At 41.0% G+C, this 20,648-nt stretch overlaps 1 long non-coding RNA gene across 1 annotated transcript; it reads right to left on the bottom strand.

The window, feature by feature from the left end:
* Nucleotides 1-817: 817 nt before the first annotated feature.
* LOC149985250 (uncharacterized) lies at nucleotides 818-20,067 on the bottom strand. The gene is made up of 2 exons (XR_016488549.1): nucleotides 19,914-20,067; nucleotides 818-1,243 (listed from the first exon to the last, which is right to left on the bottom strand). It is a non-coding gene; the product is annotated as an uncharacterized LOC149985250 (long non-coding RNA).
* Between the last annotated feature and the right edge of the window lie 581 nt (nucleotides 20,068-20,648).

Genomic DNA, 20,648 nt, shown 5'->3' with positions numbered 1-20,648 from the left:
TGAATCCCTCTCAGTGGTTAAACATTTCATAACCCTGCATGGATGTTTATGAACCAGTTTCATAATAATCTTGATGTTGCCCCAGGGAAAATGCTACTTTTAGCTGCTTGTGAAATTCTTCAAGTAGTTGGACGGATTTCAGTTGAGGTTTCAGTAAAACTTCACATTAGGTGAAGTATGAGATGGTCATAACGTATGCATGCTAGTTTGCAATACCTAATAAGGCATGCTATAGCACTGTACAGCATACACAGTATTTCCATAAGCCACAGAAGACACTAGACCTGGCTATAGCGTGGCTGCAGAGAAATCGCATGGCAGAGACGTCACGGGACCAATAGCCGAACTGACAAATAACTGTCACTGTGTATGAAATACTGTTTTTCATATTATTAGACTCACTTAAGACTCACAAGTGGAGCACACTCACAGCACACATTTGCATATGACTTATGGGGAGTCATGGAACTGGGTATGGCCTCTAATTCTGTTGTTGGGATCACTGATTTATCGATTGGCTGTGGTAGAGATGTGCCTTCCCATATCCAAGTAAGCTGTAGTGTTATTGAGACTCATTAATCAGCATGACAGAAACTAAATGCGCAGAGGCATATTTTACTCACAACTTGGAGAGAAAGAGAGCGAGAAGAGGGGAAAAACAAGCTGTGGAGGCATGCTGATGTAAAGTATCAATGCCTGCCTCCTAAAATCCAATGAATATGCTTTCATCATGTCCATTTCAAAGATAGGAGTATTTGAAAGAAGGCTATTGATCCTGAAGATGGTCAGATACTCATGTAGATGGCAACTGAGCATTAGCGGTTCAAATCAAATTTATTTATATATCCCTTCATACATCAGCTGATATCTCAAAGTGCTGTACAGAAACCCAGCCTAAAACCCCAAACAGCAAGCAATGCAGGTGTTGAAGCACTTTGGCTAGGAAAAACTCCCTAGAAAAGGCCAAAACCTAGGAATAAATCTAGAGAGGAACCAGGCTATGAGGGGTGGCCAGTCCTCTTCTGGCTGTGCCAGGTGGAGATTATATCAGAACATGGCCAAAGTGTTAAATGACCAGCATGGTCAAATAATAGGTCTGGGACAGGTAGCATGTCCGGCGAACAGGTCAGGATTCCATAGCCTCAGGCAGAACAGTTGAAACTGGAGCAGCAGCACTGACTGGGGACAGCAAGGAGTCATCATACCAGGTAGTCTTGAGTCATGGTCCTAGGGCTCAGGTCCTCTGAGGGAGAGAAAGAGAGAATTAGAGAGAGCATACTTAAATTCACATAGGACACCGGATAAGACAGGAGAAGTAATCCAGATATAACAAACTGACCCTAGCCCCCCCGACACAAACTACTGCAGCATAAATACTGGAGGCTGAGACAGGAGGGGTCAGGAGACACTGTGGCCCCATCCGATGATACCCCCAGACAGGTCCAAACAGGAAGGATATAACCCCACCCACTTTTCCAAAGCATAGCCCCCACACCACCAGAGGGATATCTTCAACCACCAACTTACCATCCTGAGACAAGGCCGAGTATAGCCCACAAAGATCTCCGCCACGGCACAACCCAAGGGGGGGGCCAACCCAGACAGGAAGATCACATCAGTGACTCAACCCACTAAAGTGACGCACCCCTCCTAGGGACAGTATGAAAGAGCACCAGTAAGCCAGTGACTCAGCCCCTGTAATAGGGTTAGAGGCAGAGAATCCCGGTGTCATGACCGTCGTAAGAAGCGGACCAAAGCGCAGCATGGTTTGAATGCATCATTTAATAGATGACAAAAAACACAAAGTAAACTGTACAAAAACAATCAACAAATAACAGCCATGAAGCTATCATAAGAACTGTGCTGACACAAGCAACTAACATAGACAATCACCCACAAACAAACAGTGAAACCCAGGCTACCTAAGTATGATTCTCAATCAGAGACAACTAATGACACCTGCCTCTGATTGAGAACCATACTAGGCCGAAACATAGAAATCCCCAAATCATAGAAAAACAAACATAGACTGCCCACCCCAACTCACGCCCTGACCATACTAAATAATGACAAAACAAAGGAAATAAAGGTCAGAACGTGACACCCGGTGGAAAGAAGGGAACCGGTTGTTGTCTATATGGTTGTCTACTCTACCCTATACTGTAACTTTACATGGGGTCATTCAGTTTGAACATTTTGTGGAGTCAGCATTAATGAACACGATTCATATCAGTGCACTGGCAATGCTAATATTTCCCCCTGGCTGTTTTGTAAATAAGATCAAATAGATGGAGCTACAATAAATACATCAGCATCATGTTAATTTACATGCCTCTGTTTACCCATACATTTATTTTGGGGGAAAAATATCACAACTTTGCCCAACTCCTGTTTTGGGAAGATAAATTTAGACAACTTTCAGGCATATTTATTCATGACCTTACCCGTTGAAATCTTTGAGGTGTTGTCAGGACTCCTTAGCTGAAACCCTCTCACTTTCTCTTTCTCTCTCTGTACAACACATAACAGATTATCAGCTGTTTTTGCCAGCAGCAAGCTCTGCTCTAGATTTCTGTGGTATGCGTTCACATTGGTGTTGTCAAGGGTTTGCGTGGCAATCTGTATATTGTGTTTTTCATTTACTTTCCCAATTCAATGGTTCTCGATGTTTTCAAACTTTCATTATTAAAAACAATGCTATGCTGTCCCGGTAATTATCGATGATTCTTGATGGAGTGATATGGGAGGGAAGGATGCATTCGTCAATGTAGTCTTACAGGCCTTTAAAAATCTAAATTATCCTGGATTCACTTCAGAATGTTGGAATACAAATTCCTGGCTCTGCCCCTCCTCATCTGGACTGATGCGATATGTGTTGTTTTTCTGCAAGGTTAATCACAGAGGATGGGCTACATAGGTGGAGAAATGGATGTGAAATCAACATAGCTCCATACGACTCCCCCTGGAGCACATCTGTGATCAATTATTTATGTATTTATCAGAACCAAGTAACTACATATACAGTAAGTACAATTTCCCCCCATCTTTCATGTTTTGCAATCTTTACAGGAAATACTGGTACTGAACAGTTGCGTTTCTGCCTCTGAAGAGTTCCCAAGGTGAGAAAAGAGCAGGATGAGAAAGGGTAAGGATGGAAAAGTAAAGAGACAAAGATAGAGAAAGAGGTAAATGTGTGTGTTAATGTTTGAAGGATGGGAGGTTAACTTGATGCCATACTGACAGAGCGTGTTGTCTGTCCTCTCATCACTCTGCTCTTGCAGTTCCTCGCCTTACACTCACCCTCCTGTTAATCACACGCTGCCATGGCAACCTGGGGGAGGCGGCCTGATCATGTCGCCATGTTACACTTCAGTAAACCAATCAAAGACCAGCGTGACCCTGCGTGAGCCCCCTTACAGGCCAATGAGATGGTATTGTGATAGATGATATAGTGATAGCACAATATCAGGTGTGTGTAGTCGCTGCAGGGTTGAAGGGAAATTAAGCCTTATTAATGTCCCCAGACACAAAAACAGTGGGAACAAAACATTTAAAACTGTCCTGTAATCAGTCAAACACCTGGTCTGTGATCATCTCCTAGGTAACACACTTTCTCTACTGTTTCTTTCTTTCAGTTGTCAGGTCAGAATTTTAATCATGGGTTTGTTGTGGTGCTACTTGCTCTCTGTTGCACACTGGTGAAACATGAAAACAAAACCATAATGTAGTAGCATTTCCCCACTCTTCTACAACTTCTCTTCTCCAACTTTTTCCTTTGTTCGGATGCAAGCCTCAAGGCTCTAAGTGACATCATGAAGGACAAAACTACAGGAGGATGGAAGAGAAAACAGACAAATTGAGATGGAGAGAACCTAGACAGCGGGAGACAGGCTCTATTCACTATGAGTTTTTTTGCGGGGGGGGTCTCTCTGTATAGCACCTCTATTGTTTTATTTGAAGAGACTAACAATAGGTATCACACAGGCTACTGGTACCTCACACTCCAATATAACCTTGATGAGGGGATAATTCATCTTAGGCACTTGTCTAGCACATCATTTTCCTAAGCTAATTTTTAGTATACCCCATCCACCGCTCTTTCTTGTCCGTCACAAATGTCCACAAGGACTCAAACATCAATTACTGTACCTTATGAGTCCCCTCCTTCTGCAGAAGAACACACATTTGCATTTCTATCCCATATAATTCAATTTCTCGACACTCATAGCAGGGTTTTATTTCATAACTTTAGATTAGCCTCCTACAAACATAATTATTCCCTTTGGTTACAAAATACATTTCAACTCCCTGAGCAGAAAATATTTATTCAGGTGCCTCTTTCTTGGTAACCCTGATCTGGTGTCATTTCATCCCTCGTTTTCTTTCTCTTCTCTTAGAGGAAGTTCTTCATGTAGCCACACCACTCTGTCTGTCTGAAGGAAGGCACTGGCCTGGAGAGAGAGAGGTATGGCATGGAGAGGGAGCGGTATGGCTTGGAGAGAGAGGTGTATGGCCTGGAGGGGGAGGTGTATGGCCTGGAGGGGGAGGTGTATAGCCTGGAGGGGGAGAGGTATGGCCTGGTGAGGGAGATGTTTGGCCTGGGGAGAGAGAGATATGGCCTGTGGGGGTAGGTGTATGGCCTGGAGAAGGTAGGGTATGGTATGGAGAGGGTGGGGTATGGCCTAGAGAGGGAGGGGTATGGCCTGGGCAGGGACAGTATGGCTTTCTGTGATGTGAGTGAACTGTAATTGAAAAATGCTTATACGAAAAGGTGGGTGGTCCTGATGGGGTACTGTCAGTGAACTTGGTTGCTAGGGAGGTAGGACAATGAGATTACGTCTCAATCAGAAATCACTCCATCGTCTACAGTTAGTTCAAAATGCTGTAGCTCTGCTTTTAACAGGCATCAGAACATTTAACCATATCACACCTGTTTTAGCATCTCTATCCTGTCTACCAGTCCCTTTTAGAATAGATGTTTAAATCGCATCAATCACATTTAAGGCTATACTTGGTTGAGCCCCATCTTATATCTCTGATCTTTTATCTCCCTACGAGCCAGGATGCAGCCTGAAATCATTTGACATGGCACTGTTGACCATCTAAAGTCTAGGTTGAAACAAACAGAGACCAGGCATTTGCCATTAGGGCCCCTAGACTTTGGAATGGTCTGCCAGAGGAGATCAGGCTTGCAGATTCAGTGCCTCTTTTAAAAATCCCTGCCGAAGACACAGATTTCTAAAAAGGCTTGTAGTAATGTATGGTTTCAAGTTATGATTTTAATTAGCTATCTTTTTAATTCTCCTCCCTCCTTTGTTACTGTACTTTTATTTATTTTATTATTCATGATGCAGAGCACTTTGTTACTTGTATTGAAAAGCGCTACATAAATAAAGTTATTATTATTATTATTAGAGTCTTTGAACTTGGCCATTCGTCCCATTGGCTTTCTGAAGGCCCACTCTTGGCTTATGTCTGATAAATGTGACTTGCTCTATCATAATCAGTCACATTGACCCCAGAACACATTTGGAGTTTTATACAGTGCTGGAAAGAGGAGAATGTTAGCTTTTCTACTCCAAATATCAAGTGAGTTACATGACATTACATGCTGAGTGTCACCAAACCAAAGTCAAAGTAACTTTTAAGACATTTATTCGTATAATTTATCACAACTATTTACTTAATACAAACATCAATGCAAGAAACACATTTGTACACATACAAACATAATTTATAGGCTACATTCACTTATTTTCAAACATGCACACACATGTACACATGTACAGTACATGCATATGTATGACAGAGAAATACTCTCACGCTGCACATGTTCATGCCATGATATGTGCTAGGACTAGATGCGGTGTGCATGTGTTTGTGCGCATGTGTACGTGCATACATGTACACGAGCGCACAAATGTGTGCACATCCCATGTAGTCCACAAACATGTCATGGTTGTGGCCCACAGATTTTCCATGTTAGATTCAGAGATAAGGCTTGGGAGGAAAAATAATGAATTAAATAGCATCTCTTATAAATACGTCACAGAGAATGTGTATAGATGTGGTCAAGCAACCCAGGTTCTGCATTTTTCTGACAGTCACACAGAGAAACAGCATCTAAAAAGAGCTAAAAGAGATGGAGGGGTTGAAAGCTAAAAATGGTCAGAGTAAACTTTGGTCTCTAAGCAGCTAAAATGAAAAACGTTAAAGAAAATCTGACCACACATATGTGTCACCAGAGAGTAAAGACTGACAGTCTCTTTGGATCCGATTTGTGTGGGCTTTGGTCTTTGCCGCTGGTCCACTGGCTGGAGCTAACAAACGTTTGATACAAATATAAGTATCAAGTTTTAGGAAAACACTAACCATGACCACGCATAAACGTTTTTGTACTTGCGCCACACAGAGGACTTGGTCTCAAATGTCAGTAGCACCTGTATGTCTGCCCTCTTAAATCCAGGAATCTATCCTGGGAGCGGCATTGCCTGGACTTCAGCGAAGTTGTTGACTTGGTGGACGATTCACTGAATGTTCTCGTAGGACAGCACCTGTTTGCTGGCGAGATGACCACCACACCTCCTCTTCCTTAGAGCCACACCGTGTTCTTTGTAGAACTTTATCACTGCAGTCAAATTTTTGTAGAAATTCAGAAATGAGAAAATACATTATTTAAAACATGCCTTTAATATGTGCTGTAAGGCACAATATATTCTCAGCTATAGCTATTTTATTTATATTCGTGATACAGCCAACTACTAATTTTTTCTTAAATACCTTCTGCACTTTTTAATACGTGTAAGAACTTACGCCTGTAAGAACTTGAATGTTACTCTTCAGATTTGCTGGCTATCAAGGAAATAGGATATCCTCTGATGTTTCCTTTTTGTTTGTTTGCTCCTTTTCGAGCTGATGGTTTCCTTGGAGAGGTTCGTGGAACCAGCGATCTTGCCAATGAGCACTAGATGTTTTTCATCCGAAAAATAAGACAAATACTATAGTAATTTAACATTCAGTCATCCTCATAATCTATTCTATCAACACTCTTTCAATAACACACACTAACTACACATAACCTGCATTTATTGAAATGCATGCATGAATCCCACACACACCAACAACAGCACACACACACACACACACACACAGGTCCCATAAAATATCAGATACATACACACACACTCACTAAATACACTGCCTTTAATACACTAGCTAGCTAGTCAGTCTACTTGTGTCTCATCACACACACACAAACATAGACACTGACAGATAGACAGACACAGAAACATGCACACATTACACACTCACAGCCAACTGAACTTGACTAATTGTTGAATGGCAAGCACTTACCCTTGGTTAGTTAAAGATCTGTCAAAATGCCAGGCATACACCAGAGCACATGCACATGGATACATGTGAGCACACCTACAGAACTGAACTCAGTTCACACAGAAACTCAGTCATGAAAGCAAATAAAAGGCATGAAAGCACACGTAAATATTCATACCTACATGAATATGGATCAGATACACATGCACACACACACGCACGTCTATCAGGCATCTCACTCATTCTTCACTTTCCCAGCTTCTCTCTAGCTATATCCCGTATGAAAAAAATAAATGTCAATATATTTAACATCATGTAAAATGTATTTAAAATACATGTAGATACATTTTCATCTTTGATAAAATACATGTCATGCATTGTATGCCAGAGATGCATGTACAGTGTCTTCAGAAAGTATTCATACCACTTGACTTATTCCACAAACTGATTAAATACAAATAAAAAATCTCACCCATCTACACATTATACCCCATAATGACACATTGAAATGACAAATTGAAATTTTGCAAATATATTAAAAATGAAATGCAGTTCTGCAGTGGATGGTTATTGATGTTATGGTGTGTTCGTAACCAAGTGGGAAGTGGGAATTTACCACATCTGGGAAAAATCCACTTCAATGGTCGTCCAACTGGTAATTACTTGTTAAATCAGCCATGAATCCCGTTGCGACCGGGGGAATTGGATGCAAAAAATATACAAATATTTCTAGCCTGTATAATTATTGGTAACAAGGTTGACGTGTTATGCCCGACCCACTCAGTTTTTCACCACAAAACACCAGAAAATAGCACAAAAGAGTAGAACCAGCTCACCTGCTTTTATACTATGATTTGACTATTAGAAGTTCAATGTTTCTTTTTTTTTATTTATTTATTTATTTTACCTTTATTTAACCAGGTAGGCAAGTTGAGAACAAGTTCTCATTTACAATTGCGACCTGGCCAAGATAAAGCAAAGCAGTTCGACAGATACAACAACACAGAGTTACACATGGAGTAAAACAAACATACAGTCAATAATAAAGTATAAACAAGTCTATATACAATGTGAGCAAATGAGGTGAGAAGGGAGGTAAAGGCAAAAAAGGCCTTGGTGGCAAGGTAAATACAATATAGCAAGTAAAACACTGGAATGGTAGTTTTGCAATGGAAGAATGTGCAAAGTAGAAATAAAAATAATGGGGTGCAAAGGAGCAAAATAAATAAATAAATTAAATACAGTTGGGAAAGAGGTAGTTGATAGGGCTAAATTATAGGTGGGCTATGTACAGGTGCAGTAATCTGTGAGCTGCTCTGACAGTTGGTGCTTAAAGCTAGTGAGGGAGATAAGTGTTTCCAGTTTCAGAGATTTTTGTAGTTCGTTCCAGTCATTGGCAGCAGAGAACTGGAAAGAGAGGCGGCCAAAGAAAGAATTGGTTTTGGGGGTGACTAGAGAGATATACCTGCTGGAGCGTGTGCTACAGGTGGGAGATGCTATGGTGACCAGCGAGCTGAGATAAGGGGGGACTTTACCTAGCAGGGTCTTGTAGATGACATGGAGCCAGTGGGTTTGGCGACGAGTATGAAGCGAGGGCCAGCCAACGAGAGCGTACAGGTCGCAATGGTGGGTAGTATATGGGGCTTTGGTGACAAAACGGAATGCACTGTGATAGACTGCATCCAATTTGTTGAGTAGGGTATTGGAGGCTATTTTGTAGATTACATCGCCAAAGTCGAGGATTGGTAGGATGGTCAGTTTTACAAGGGTATGTTTGGCAGCATGAGTGAAGGATGCTTTGTTGCGAAATAGGAAGCCAATTCTAGATTTAACTTTGGATTGGAGATGTTTGATATGGGTCTGGAAGGAGAGTTTACAGTCTAACCAGACACCTAAGTATTTGTAGTTGTCCACGTATTCTAAGTCAGAGCCGTCCAGAGTAGTGATGTTGGACAGGCGGGTAGGTGCAGGTAGCGATCGGTTGAAGAGCATGCGTTTAGTTTTACTTGTATTTAAGAGCAATTGGAGGCCACGGAAGGAGAGTTGTATGGCATTGAAGCTTGCCTGGAGGGTTGTTAACACAGTGTCCAAAGAAGGGCCGGAAGTATACAGAATGGTGTCGTCTGCGTAGAGGTGGATCAGAGACTCACCAGCAGCAAGAGCGACCTCATTGATGTATACAGAGAAGAGAGTCGGTCCAAGAATTGAAATCTTTTGAAATCAACATATAAAAAGGAATACTTTCACCACATTAAAATGAGAGTTCAGTACACGTAACAGGAATGACCATAAAAATCGGGGTCAGATGTAAATTAATCACTATTCATATGAAATAAAACAATTATCTTAAGAAATAACTTTTTCAAATCAACGAAATAACTAGGGTTTTACAATGATGGTGAAAACGTTGAGTATTTTTCGGGGTTAGTATGTTCAAATCTTCCTAGAAGTCACAGAGGGTGCATGGAAGGACATATCAAAAAGATTAATTTTGGCACTTTAGCAAGTCTTTATTCATATTGAAAATCAGATTTTTTGGAATTCTCCATGTGGATTTTATTAAAGGGCACATCTTTTGATTTAACAGTCTTTTAAGATGCAATATTGTTGCATCATTTCTATTTAACATATCAACACCCAGAAGACGCTAAGTTCTGCCAGTTGGACATTGGTTGCAATGCACTCATCATGTTTGTTTGTTAAATGCATTTAAATGCATGGTAGTGCTTTTTGGTGTGTCAATTACAATGAAAATGCAATTTGACAAAATATATTGTATCGGCGACAGCCGATAAAAATACTTGGAAACGTGGCTTTTGGGGGGCTTTGTCTTAGTGATTTTTGACCTCCCATGAGATGGATTGTTATGTTGTGTTCTGTGATGAAAGATTACGCTTGTACACTGCCAGTTCTGCACTCTGAGTCAGCATGGCATCACATTAAACCTACCATCCTTCAAACATTAAAACTCACATTTATTGACATGTACTGTACATATGATACCAAAATACATACCAAAAGACTGACATAATGCATGTGATACCAAAGAGCTGAACAATTCATGTTGAGAGGTATCTGTTACTTGAACTCTGTGAGATGCATTCTGAGGTGCAGTTAACTGCCAATTTCTGAGGCTGGTAACTCTAATGAACTTATCCTTTGCAGCAGAGGTAACTCTGGGTCTTCCTTTCCTAATGAGAGCCAGTTTCATCATAGCGCTTGATGGTTTTTGCGACTGCACTTGAAGAAACTTTCAAAGTTCCTGAAATTTTCCGGGTTGACACCTTCATCTTAAAGTAATAATGGACTGTTGTTTCTCTTTGCTTATTTGAGCTGTTCTTGCCATAATATGGACTTGGTCTTTTACCGAATAGGGCTATATTTTGTATACCACCCCTACCTTGTCACAACACAACTGATTGGCACAAACGCATTGAGGAAAGAAATTCCACAAATGTCCTTTTAACAAGGCACACCTGTTATTTGAAATGCATTCCAGGTGACTAACTCATGAAGCTGGTTGAGAGAATGCCAAGAGTGTGCAAATCTGTCATCAAAGCAAAGGGTGGCTACTTTGAAGAATCTAAAATATATTTTGATTTGTTTAACACTTCGTTACTACATGATTACATATGTGTTATTTAATAGTTTTGATGTCTTCACTATTCTACAATGTAGAAAATATTATAAATAAATAAAAACCCTGGAATTAGTAGGTGTGTCCAAACTTTTGACCGGTACTGTGTGTTTTATTAAATACATTCCAAATAATGTATATGTAATACATTACTTGGCCAATTTTAAATATTTCACGTCTCCCAAAAACATATCTAAAATTGGATTTGAAATCAACTCAAATATAAATCGTATGAGATTCCACACTTCCCACTTCACATTGTCTGGGCCACAATTAATAAGCCAGAATTATTATTCTTGCTAAAAAGACTACATTATTCTTTTCATCAACCTCTCTCAGTGCAGAGGTCACGCAGGAATGTTAAATCAAACCATGTTGTCTCTGTCACTACTGTAACCCACCAATCACACAAGGAATAATTGGAAGGAAGAATCAGCCTTACCACTTCAAATACCACTTAAACATGAAAAACACACATACTACTGAAGTCCTCCATTAAAAGGGTTAGTTCTGTATCGTAGAGAAGGAAAAAAACTGAGATTAAAGCGAAAAATGACACATTGTGAGACACGGATCAAATATATATATATATATATATATATATATATATATATATATATATATATATATATATTTGAATAATTGATATACACACGCTTATTGAAACATTTCCAGAGACTTTGAAATCCATATACCCCAGCACAACTATAAGAAAGCGTTCACCGTTACACCAAATCTCAAGTTTTATTTAGTCGGGATGTACGTGATACGCATGGTATACATCGAACAATGAAATACTTACTTGATGGTTCCTTCTCGACAATGCAACGATAATAAGAAATTATGAAAGATAAAATACGAAGATAAAGGAAAAGGCTCAGTAGAACAGAATAAACATTCTAGCATAAGTATAATACAGGAAGGCACAATTTATAGTCCAATATTTACACTTGTATCGGGGAAGGGGGGGTTATAAGCTGAGCTGTATAAGAAGCGTCTGGTAGCAGCATTTGTGATTTGTGTGTAGCATGAATTTATATGTGTGTGTGTATGTCTGTGTGGGTGTATGGATGAGTGAGTGCATGTTTACTAAGGTGCGCAGAATCAGAGCAGGTGGTCAGTCCAGTTCAAATGTTCAGTAGTCTGATGACTTGTAGATGTAAACGGTCTCTGCGCCTGTTGGTATCATACCTCATTCTCCGATAATGTCTGTCCGACGGTAAGGGAAAGAACAGCTCGTGGCTTCAGTGTGTGGGGTCCTTTGTGATGCTATGTGCCTTCCTCAGGCACTATATTGAGTAGATGTCCTGGATGGGTGGGAGCACAGTCCCAGTGATGTACTGAGCCTTCTTCACCACCCGCTGGAGAGCCTTGTAGTCGTGGATACAGCAATTCCTGTACGAAGCCGTGATGCAACCAATCAGGACGCTCTCAATGGTTCAGAGGTAGTATTTGGAGAGGACCTGTGACGGCATGCCAAATTACTTCAGCCACCTTAGAAAGTAGAGACGTTGTTGCACCCTCTTGACAAGAGTTGTGGTGTTATTGGTCCATGACAAGTCCTTGGTGATGTGGACGCCAAGAAACTGAAAACTCATGACTTTCTCCACTGCAGTTCCGTTGATGTGGATTGGGGCATGTTCTCTCCTGAAGTCAACAATCAACTCCTTTGTTTTGCTGATGTTGAGGAAGAGGTTGTTTTCATGACACCACAGTGCCAGTTCACTTATTTCTTCCCTGTAGTAGGCTAACACGTCATTGTTGGTTATCAGGCCTACAACCACGGTGTCGTCAGCAAACTTGATGATGGAATTGATGTTGTTCAAAGCCAAGCAATCGTGGGTGAATAGGGAGTACAGCATAGGACTGAGGACACACCCCCGGGAGGCCCCTGTGTTAAAACTTCTTGCGGATCTGTTGCGTCCCACCTCGCCAACATCCGGTGAAATTGCAGAGAGCGAAATTCAAAATACAAAATTCTTAATATTAAACATTCATGAAAATACAAGTGTCTTACATAATCTAAAAGCTTAACTTCTTGTTAATCCAGCCACTTTGTCAGATTTCAAAAAGGCTTTACGGCGAAAGCATACCATGCGAATACCTGAGGACAGCGCCCCGCATACAAAAGCATTACAAACATTTTCCAAGCAAGCAGAGGCATCACGAAAGTCAGAAATAGTGATAAAATAAATCACTTACAGTGGGGCAAAAAAGTATTTAGTCAGCCACCAATTGTGCAAGTTCTCCCACTTAAAAAGATGAGAGAGGCCTGTAATTTTCATCATAGGTACACGTCAACTATGACAGACAAAATGAGAAAAAAAATCCAGAAAATCACATTGTAGGATTTTTTCTGAATTTATTTGCAAATTATGGTGGAAAATAAGTATTTGGTCAATAACAAAAGTTTATCTCAATACTTTGTTATATACCCTTTGTTGGCAATGACAGAGGTCAAATGTTTTCTGTAAGTCTTCACAAGGTTTTCACACACTGTTGCTGGTATTTTGGCCCATTCCTCCATGCAGATCTCCTCTATAGCAATGATGTTTTGGGGCTGTTGCTGGACAACACGGACTTTCAACTCCCTCCAAAGATATTCTATGGGGTTGAGATCTGGAGACTGGCTAGGCCACTCCAGGACCTTGAAATGCTTCTTACGAAGCCACGCTTTCGTTGCCCGGGCGGTGTGTTTGGGATCATTGTCATGCTGAAAGACCCAGCCACGTTTCATCTTCAATGCCCTTGCTCATGGAAGGAGATTTTCACTCAAAATCTCACGATACATGGCCCCATTCATTCTTTCCTTTACACGGATCAGTCCCTTTGTAGAAAAACGGCCCCAAAGCATGATGTTTCCACCCCATGCTTCACAGTAGGTATGGTGTTCTTTGGATGCAACTCAGCATTCTTTGTCCTCCAAACACGACGAGTTGAGTTTTTAACAAAAAATTATATTTTGGTTTCATCTGACCATATGACATTCTCCCAATCTTCTTCTGGATCATCCAAATGCTCCCTAGCAAACTTCAGACGGGCCTGGACATGTACTGGCTTAAGCAGGGGGACACGTCTGGTACTGCAGGATATGAGTCCCTGGCGGCGTAGTGTGTTACTGATGGTAGGCTTTGTTATTTTGGTCCCAGCTCTCTGCAGGTCATTCACTAGGTCCCCCCGTGTGGTTCTGGGATTTTTGCTCACCGTTCTTGTGATCAATTTGACCCCACGGGGTGAGATCTTGCGTGGAACCCCAGATCGAGGGAGATTATCAGTGGTCTTGTACGTCTTCCATTTCCTAATAATTGCTCCCACAGTTGATTTCTTCAAACCAAGCTGCTTACCTATTGCAGATTCAGTCTTCCCAGCCTGGTGCAGGTCTACAATTTTGTTTCTGGTGTCCTTTGACAGCTCTTTGGTCTTGACCATAGTGGAGTTTGGAGTGTGACTGTTTGAGGTTGTGGACAGGTGTCTTTTATACTGATAACAAGTTCAAACAGGTGCCATTAATACAGGTAACGAGTGGAGGACAGAGGAGCCTCTTAAAGAAGAAGTTACAGGTCTGTGAGAGCCAGAAATCTTGCTTGTTTGTAGGTGACCAAATACAAATTTTCCACCATAATTTGCAAATAAATTCATAAAAAATCCTACAACGTGATTTTATGGATTTTGTTTCTCATTTTGTCTGTCATAGTTAAAGTGTACCTATGATGAAAATTACAGGCCTCTCTCATCTTTTTAAGTGGGAGAACTTGCACAATTGGTGGCTGACTAAATACTTTTTTGCCCCACTGTACCTTTGAAGATCTTCCTCTGTTTGCAATTCCAATGGTCCCAGCTACATAACAAATAGTCATTTTGTTCGATAAAGTCCTTCTTTATATCCCAAAAAAGTCAGTTTATTTGTGGCGCTTGATTCAGTAATCCACCGGTTTACCTTGTTCAAAATGCATACAAATGAATCCCAAAAGTTACCAATAAACTTCATCCAAACAAGTTGAACAACATTTCTAATCAATCCTCAGGTACCCTAATATGTAAATAAATGATACAATTTAAAACGGTATGTTCATTACTGGAGATAAATATCGAAGTGCGCACCTTCATCCACGCGCGCCTCAATACTTCAGCCAAAGTGGGAGCCACCTAGAAAAACTACAATTTCTAGCTAATTTTTCAAAAAACAAGCCTGATACTCTTTCTACAGACTGTTGACATCTACTGGAATCCCTAGGAACTGCAATCTGGGAGGTATTCCATTGATTTTCCCATAGACATTTCAATGAGTGCTGAGCTCAAAAAAATATATTTCTGGATGGATTCTCCTCGGGTTCTTGCCTGCCATATATGTTCTGTTATATTCACAAACATTATTTTATAAGTTTTGGAAACTTTAGAGTGTATTCTATCCAATACTACCAATTACATGCATATCCTAGCATCTGGGCCTGAGTAACAGGCAGTTTACTTTGGGCACCTCAGTCATCCAAACTTCTGAATACTGCCCCCTATCCCGAAGAGGTTTTAAGAGTTAGTGTGGAGGAGGTGTTGTTGCTAATCCTCACAGCCTGTGGTCCGCCTGTCAGGAAGTCCAGGATCCAGTTGCAGAGGGTGTTGTCCAGACCGCAGGAGGATGGTGGTAACTTAATTGGGGAGAACGTGCTTGTGTTAATGACTGGAGAGCAAAAAGTGGAATGGTATCAACTACATCAACCATCAAATGGTTTCCAGGTGTTTGATGCCATTCCATTTGCTCTGTTGTGGCCATTGCTATGAGCCGTTCTCCCCTCAGCAGCCTCCTCTGGTCCAGACCCAGGGATCTGAGCTTGGTGTCGAGCTCCGAGGGAATGATAGTGTTGAATGCTGAACCGTAGTCAATGAACAGCATTCTCACATTTCCTCCTGTCCAGATGTGTTACTGCTGTGTGAATAGCGATGGAAATGGCATCTTCTGTGGATCTGTTGGAGAGGTAGGCAAATTGGATTGGTGGCCTTGATAAGGGCCATGACCAGCCTTTCAAAGCACTTTATGATGACCGAGGTGACCGCGACTGAGCGATAATCATTTGGGCATGTCACCTTGTTTTTCTTGGGCACTGAGACGATGGTGATCTCCTTAACCTCTAGCGTCAAGCAATCCCGTATCCGGGAGCGTAATCATAGCCTCAAGCTCATTACCATAACGCAACATTTCCTATTCATGAAAATCGCAAATGAAATGAAATAAATATATTGAAACACAAGCTTAGCCTTTTGTTAACAACACTGTCATCTCAGATTTTCAAAATATGCTTTAACCAAAGCTACACAAGCATTTGTGTAAGAGTATTGATAGCCTAGCATAGCATTAAGCCTAGCATTCAGCAGGCAACATTTTCACAAAAACAAGAAAAGCATTCAAATAAAATAATTTACCTTTGAAGAACTTCGGATGTTTTCAATGACGAGACTCTCAGTTAGATAGCAAATGTTCATTTTTTCCAAAAATATTATTTGTGTAAGAGAAATAGCTCCGTTTTGTTCATCACGTTTGGCTAAGAAAAAAAACGAAAATGCAGTCACTTACAACGCCAAACTTTTTTCCATATTAGCTCCATAATATCGACAGAAACATGGCAAACGTTGTTTAGAATCAATCCTCAAGGTGTTTTTCACAAATCTATTCGATAATCTATCAGTGGTGGCAGCTGGCTTCTCATCAGAAGAAAACGGAAAAATACTGCAGCTGGAGATTACGCAATAATTGCGACGGAGGACACCAAGCGACCACCTGGTAAATGTAGTCTCTTATGGTCAATCTTCCAATGATATGCCTACAAATACGTCACAATGCTGCAGACACCTTGGGGAAAACGTGGAAAAGGTAAGCTGACTCCTAGCTCCTCCACAGCCATATAAGGAGTTTATATGAGGCGGTTTAAAAAAATGCAGCACTTCCTGATTGTATTTTTATCTGGGTTTTTTCTGTAACATCAGTTCTGTGGCACTCACAGACAATATCTTTGCAGTTTTGGAAACGTCAGAGTGTTTTCTTTCCAAAGCTGTCAATTATATGCATAGTCGAGCATCTTTTCGTGACAAAATATCTTGTTTAAAACAGGAACGTTTTTCATCCAAAAATTAAAAGAGCGCCCCCTATATCGAAGAAGTTAAACCAGCAGGATAAACACGGTGTGGTCTGCGGCACTCTGTGGTTGGGCTATGATGCCACCACACAGGAAAGCATGTAATAGATAGACATAAGCAACAGCTCCTGAAGAGGCCTCGGCTACAGAAGTCATATACAGATAAAAAACATGGTAGGATGTTATTTCTCAGTAAATACCTGGTGTTTTACTTCCTTGTCAATACCAGGTCATATGCACCGTAACATACAGTGCTATAATCGCCATTATGGGTCAAAATAACAATACGGCATCAACTGAAAAGCCAGGTAACGTGAGCATGCCTGCCCTTTGCTGTTGGCTCTCACCCGTTAGGTCCTATTGGCTGGCTACTTATTGAAATACTGAAGATGAGTGACACTTCCTCACACACTGGTCTTTGATTGGTTAACTGATGAGTGACATAGCGACATGATCAGGCCGACTCCGCCAGGTTGCCATGGCGGAGCGGTAGGAGCAGAGTGCAGAGAGGACAGACAGAACACGCTCAGTCAGCATGGCATCAAATTAACCTCCCATCCTTCAAACATTAACACACACATTTACCTCTCTTTACTTCCCTCTCACAGACCTCACTCTCTGTGTCGCTCTCTTCTCTCTCTTTCTCTTTCCCTTTCTCCATTTAAGGCACATTTTAAGAATCATTTTAATTTGTCCAAAGAAGGTCCAAAGAAAATGCCGGTATGTACTGTAGTGGCAAATCGGTTCAAATATGACACAACCAAGAACTTTGTGAAAATCAATATAGACTTTTAATACAACAGTATCATAAGCCGGAGCGGTCCGCGGAACACACACACTTTTTCAGAGCCCTCGCTCTGAGTTATACACCTACCATATAAGTCCCTCCCATATGCAAATTAAGTTACATCCCAATCCGTGCTTCCTGCTTGTTCAGCCCAATAACGCCCCCATCTGCTTTCCATTAGATCCTAATGGTGACAAGACCCTTGCTTTGACCCTTCACTCAGCTTAATGCGTTCTCCTGTTTGTGTGTTATCTAGGGTCAGCAGACTATGTGTCTCTTCTGTTTTTAGCATGCTCAGCTATACTAAAAATACTATACATTCCTCTTTCCTGTGGCCTGTGTTCATACCCTGTAATTAACTCCATGTGTCCCTTTTGGTGTCTTTCATCTCCTTTAGCTTTAGGGTGCCTAGCTGTTCTGGTCGCCTTCTCTTCATATGGTTGTCTAAGATCAAACAGACTTGTCTCCTGTGATGTGATTGATGTCTGTAATCCATCAATTGGTCCTTTGGCTGAACCCCCCGTCCTTAGATAACCTCTGATCTTTGTATGTCCAGCTGCCCTAGGTGTTGCCCTCTCCCATGGCCCCACTCTGGCTTCCTGTCCTATACAATAGACAATGTACCTTACCAGAATGGCAAATGCATCCCTCTTTTATATAGGACAGTATATTTATCCATATATGTACCTAATTTCTCCCACAGTACTTGAGTGATCATTAAGTAGTGAAAGAGGTGAGAGGTAGTGTAAATAGTAACTGGGTGCAAATTTCCTGATGATTAGAACTAATGTATACATTGTGAGATTAGAGTTTGCTTGTTGTTATAGCGATGAGCTGAAGGAAGAATAGCAGATGGTAAAATTACCCGGGCATGCACTGCTGTTTTTTTCACTTCATTATTTTTTATTTTTTTTGTCTACCATTTTCCCTCATAGACAGGACATTGGATTCATGCAACAAACAATTCCTACTACTACCAACTGCCTCTCATGCACCACTGTTGGCCCAGATGGTTTCAAACCCTGATATATCATTGGAGGCATTTGGCGATTTTCATGGAATTGCGATGCACATAGAGCCAGTCTTCAGTCCGGATGCATCTTCTGGAGCAGGAGATGAGGTTTGTCTGTGAGTGTAAGTGTGGGCTGTGAGCGAGCGATAGATCAGAGCGGCCTGTGTCGGTCTACCACACTGATGTGCTGACGCGCTCGCTGCCGTGCTCAGGTAATTACAGCATCTGTTAAGAGCTCTGCTGATTGTTTTTCATCTCCACATGGTCGCCACTCCAGAAAACCAATTACCTCAGGGAACGCTAACTCACTAGGCTCCCTTTTGTTATTTTCCTCTGCTTTTACAAAAGACACACTAAAACTTGGAAAGCAAAGGGTTTTGTTGTGTGGTTTTGTATCTCAAAAACAGTAATGGTGCCTAATGCTCAGTGGTTCTGCTAAATACAACCTTCTTTTTATTGCAGTTGTGAATCTCACTGACAACCACTGTGTTAACTGTCAAGTGCTAATGATGCTAGAAGTGGTTTATAATTGCTGTTGCATGCAGTGAGTTGCATGCAGTGAAGAGTCTACTAAAACTTGACATATTATAGGAAGATGTAATCTTTGTAAAAATGATGGATCGCAAGCATTGTCCCATGTAAATGCTTATGATGTGTGACACATTTGCTTCACAAATCAAGTTCAAACATCATGAATGAATCAAGTGGAATACATTCACACAGGTGGAGAAATATGTACTTATTTCTTAGCTTTGTGTGAAAAATAGTGTAAACAATTTCAAGCAAGTACCGTTCCTCAAGGATAGGATAGATTGTAACGCAGTGCTACCTCTACTGCTGAGATGGACTGGTTCTCTAACCTGACAGGCAGGCAGGTAGGGTCATTCCCTTTCTCCATAGAGCATCAGAGGTCAGATCTGAGTCGACTCCTTTATTTATAAAAATAGATCAGATAAGTGGTGTAATTCAGGTTAACTGTTGATTTGATTTAAATAATGTGTACAAATACGTTTTTCTTACCCTCTGACCTCAATCTCTGATGTCCTTTGGAGCCATGGCAATTACTTCTATTTTTTCATCCTCTGCTCCTCTCTTACTCCAACCCGACAATGTTTCTGTGAAACCTCTAAGCCGATTTTGGTTTCACAAAAAAAAAAGGCCACAATGAGCAAATTGAAAGGCTTTATTCTCCTGGAGCTCTGGTCGGATCAGTTTTATAGTGCTGCTTAACTCTTTTTATTTCTGCACTCCTTTAAACTACCGTGTCTAATTGCGATGGCATTTTTAATTAAAACTCAAGGATATGTGGTTGTTTGTGAGGAGAGACTAATCTTCCTGTGTCCCCGCCTTTCCCCGTCCCTGCTATCTGCCATCTATCTGCCTAATGAGAAATTGGAACAGCCAGCGGAGGACTTGTTGATATTTGTCCTTCTCTAAGTGGCTTTCTGCACTTTCCCGATTAGCAACCGGGTCCCAGAAGCCAGCTAGCACATCTGCAGCTCCAGGATACATCAAGCTACAGTAGCTAGCGCTCCTGGATTATTCATGATAACCATGCAGAGACAGGTCTTCATTTGACTTGGTGTCGTGCAGAAACTTTGAAAAAAGTGGCTGAATCACATTGTGTTCTAGTTACTTCCTTCCTATTTTTCTGTTTGTGTTGGATCTGGGTACAACACATACAATGGATACTATGGTTACAATGGGTATTGTATTAACATAAACTCGGCAAAAAAAGAAACGTCCCTTTTTCAG

This window comes from Oncorhynchus mykiss, chromosome 2 (genome assembly GCF_057628025.1).
Source record: "Oncorhynchus mykiss isolate SJ-2025 chromosome 2, ASM5762802v1, whole genome shotgun sequence".
NCBI classification, from domain to species: domain Eukaryota; kingdom Metazoa; phylum Chordata; class Actinopteri; order Salmoniformes; family Salmonidae; genus Oncorhynchus; species Oncorhynchus mykiss.
Note: the sequence above shows the minus strand (reverse complement) of the source record. Positions and strands in the feature narration are given on the sequence as shown.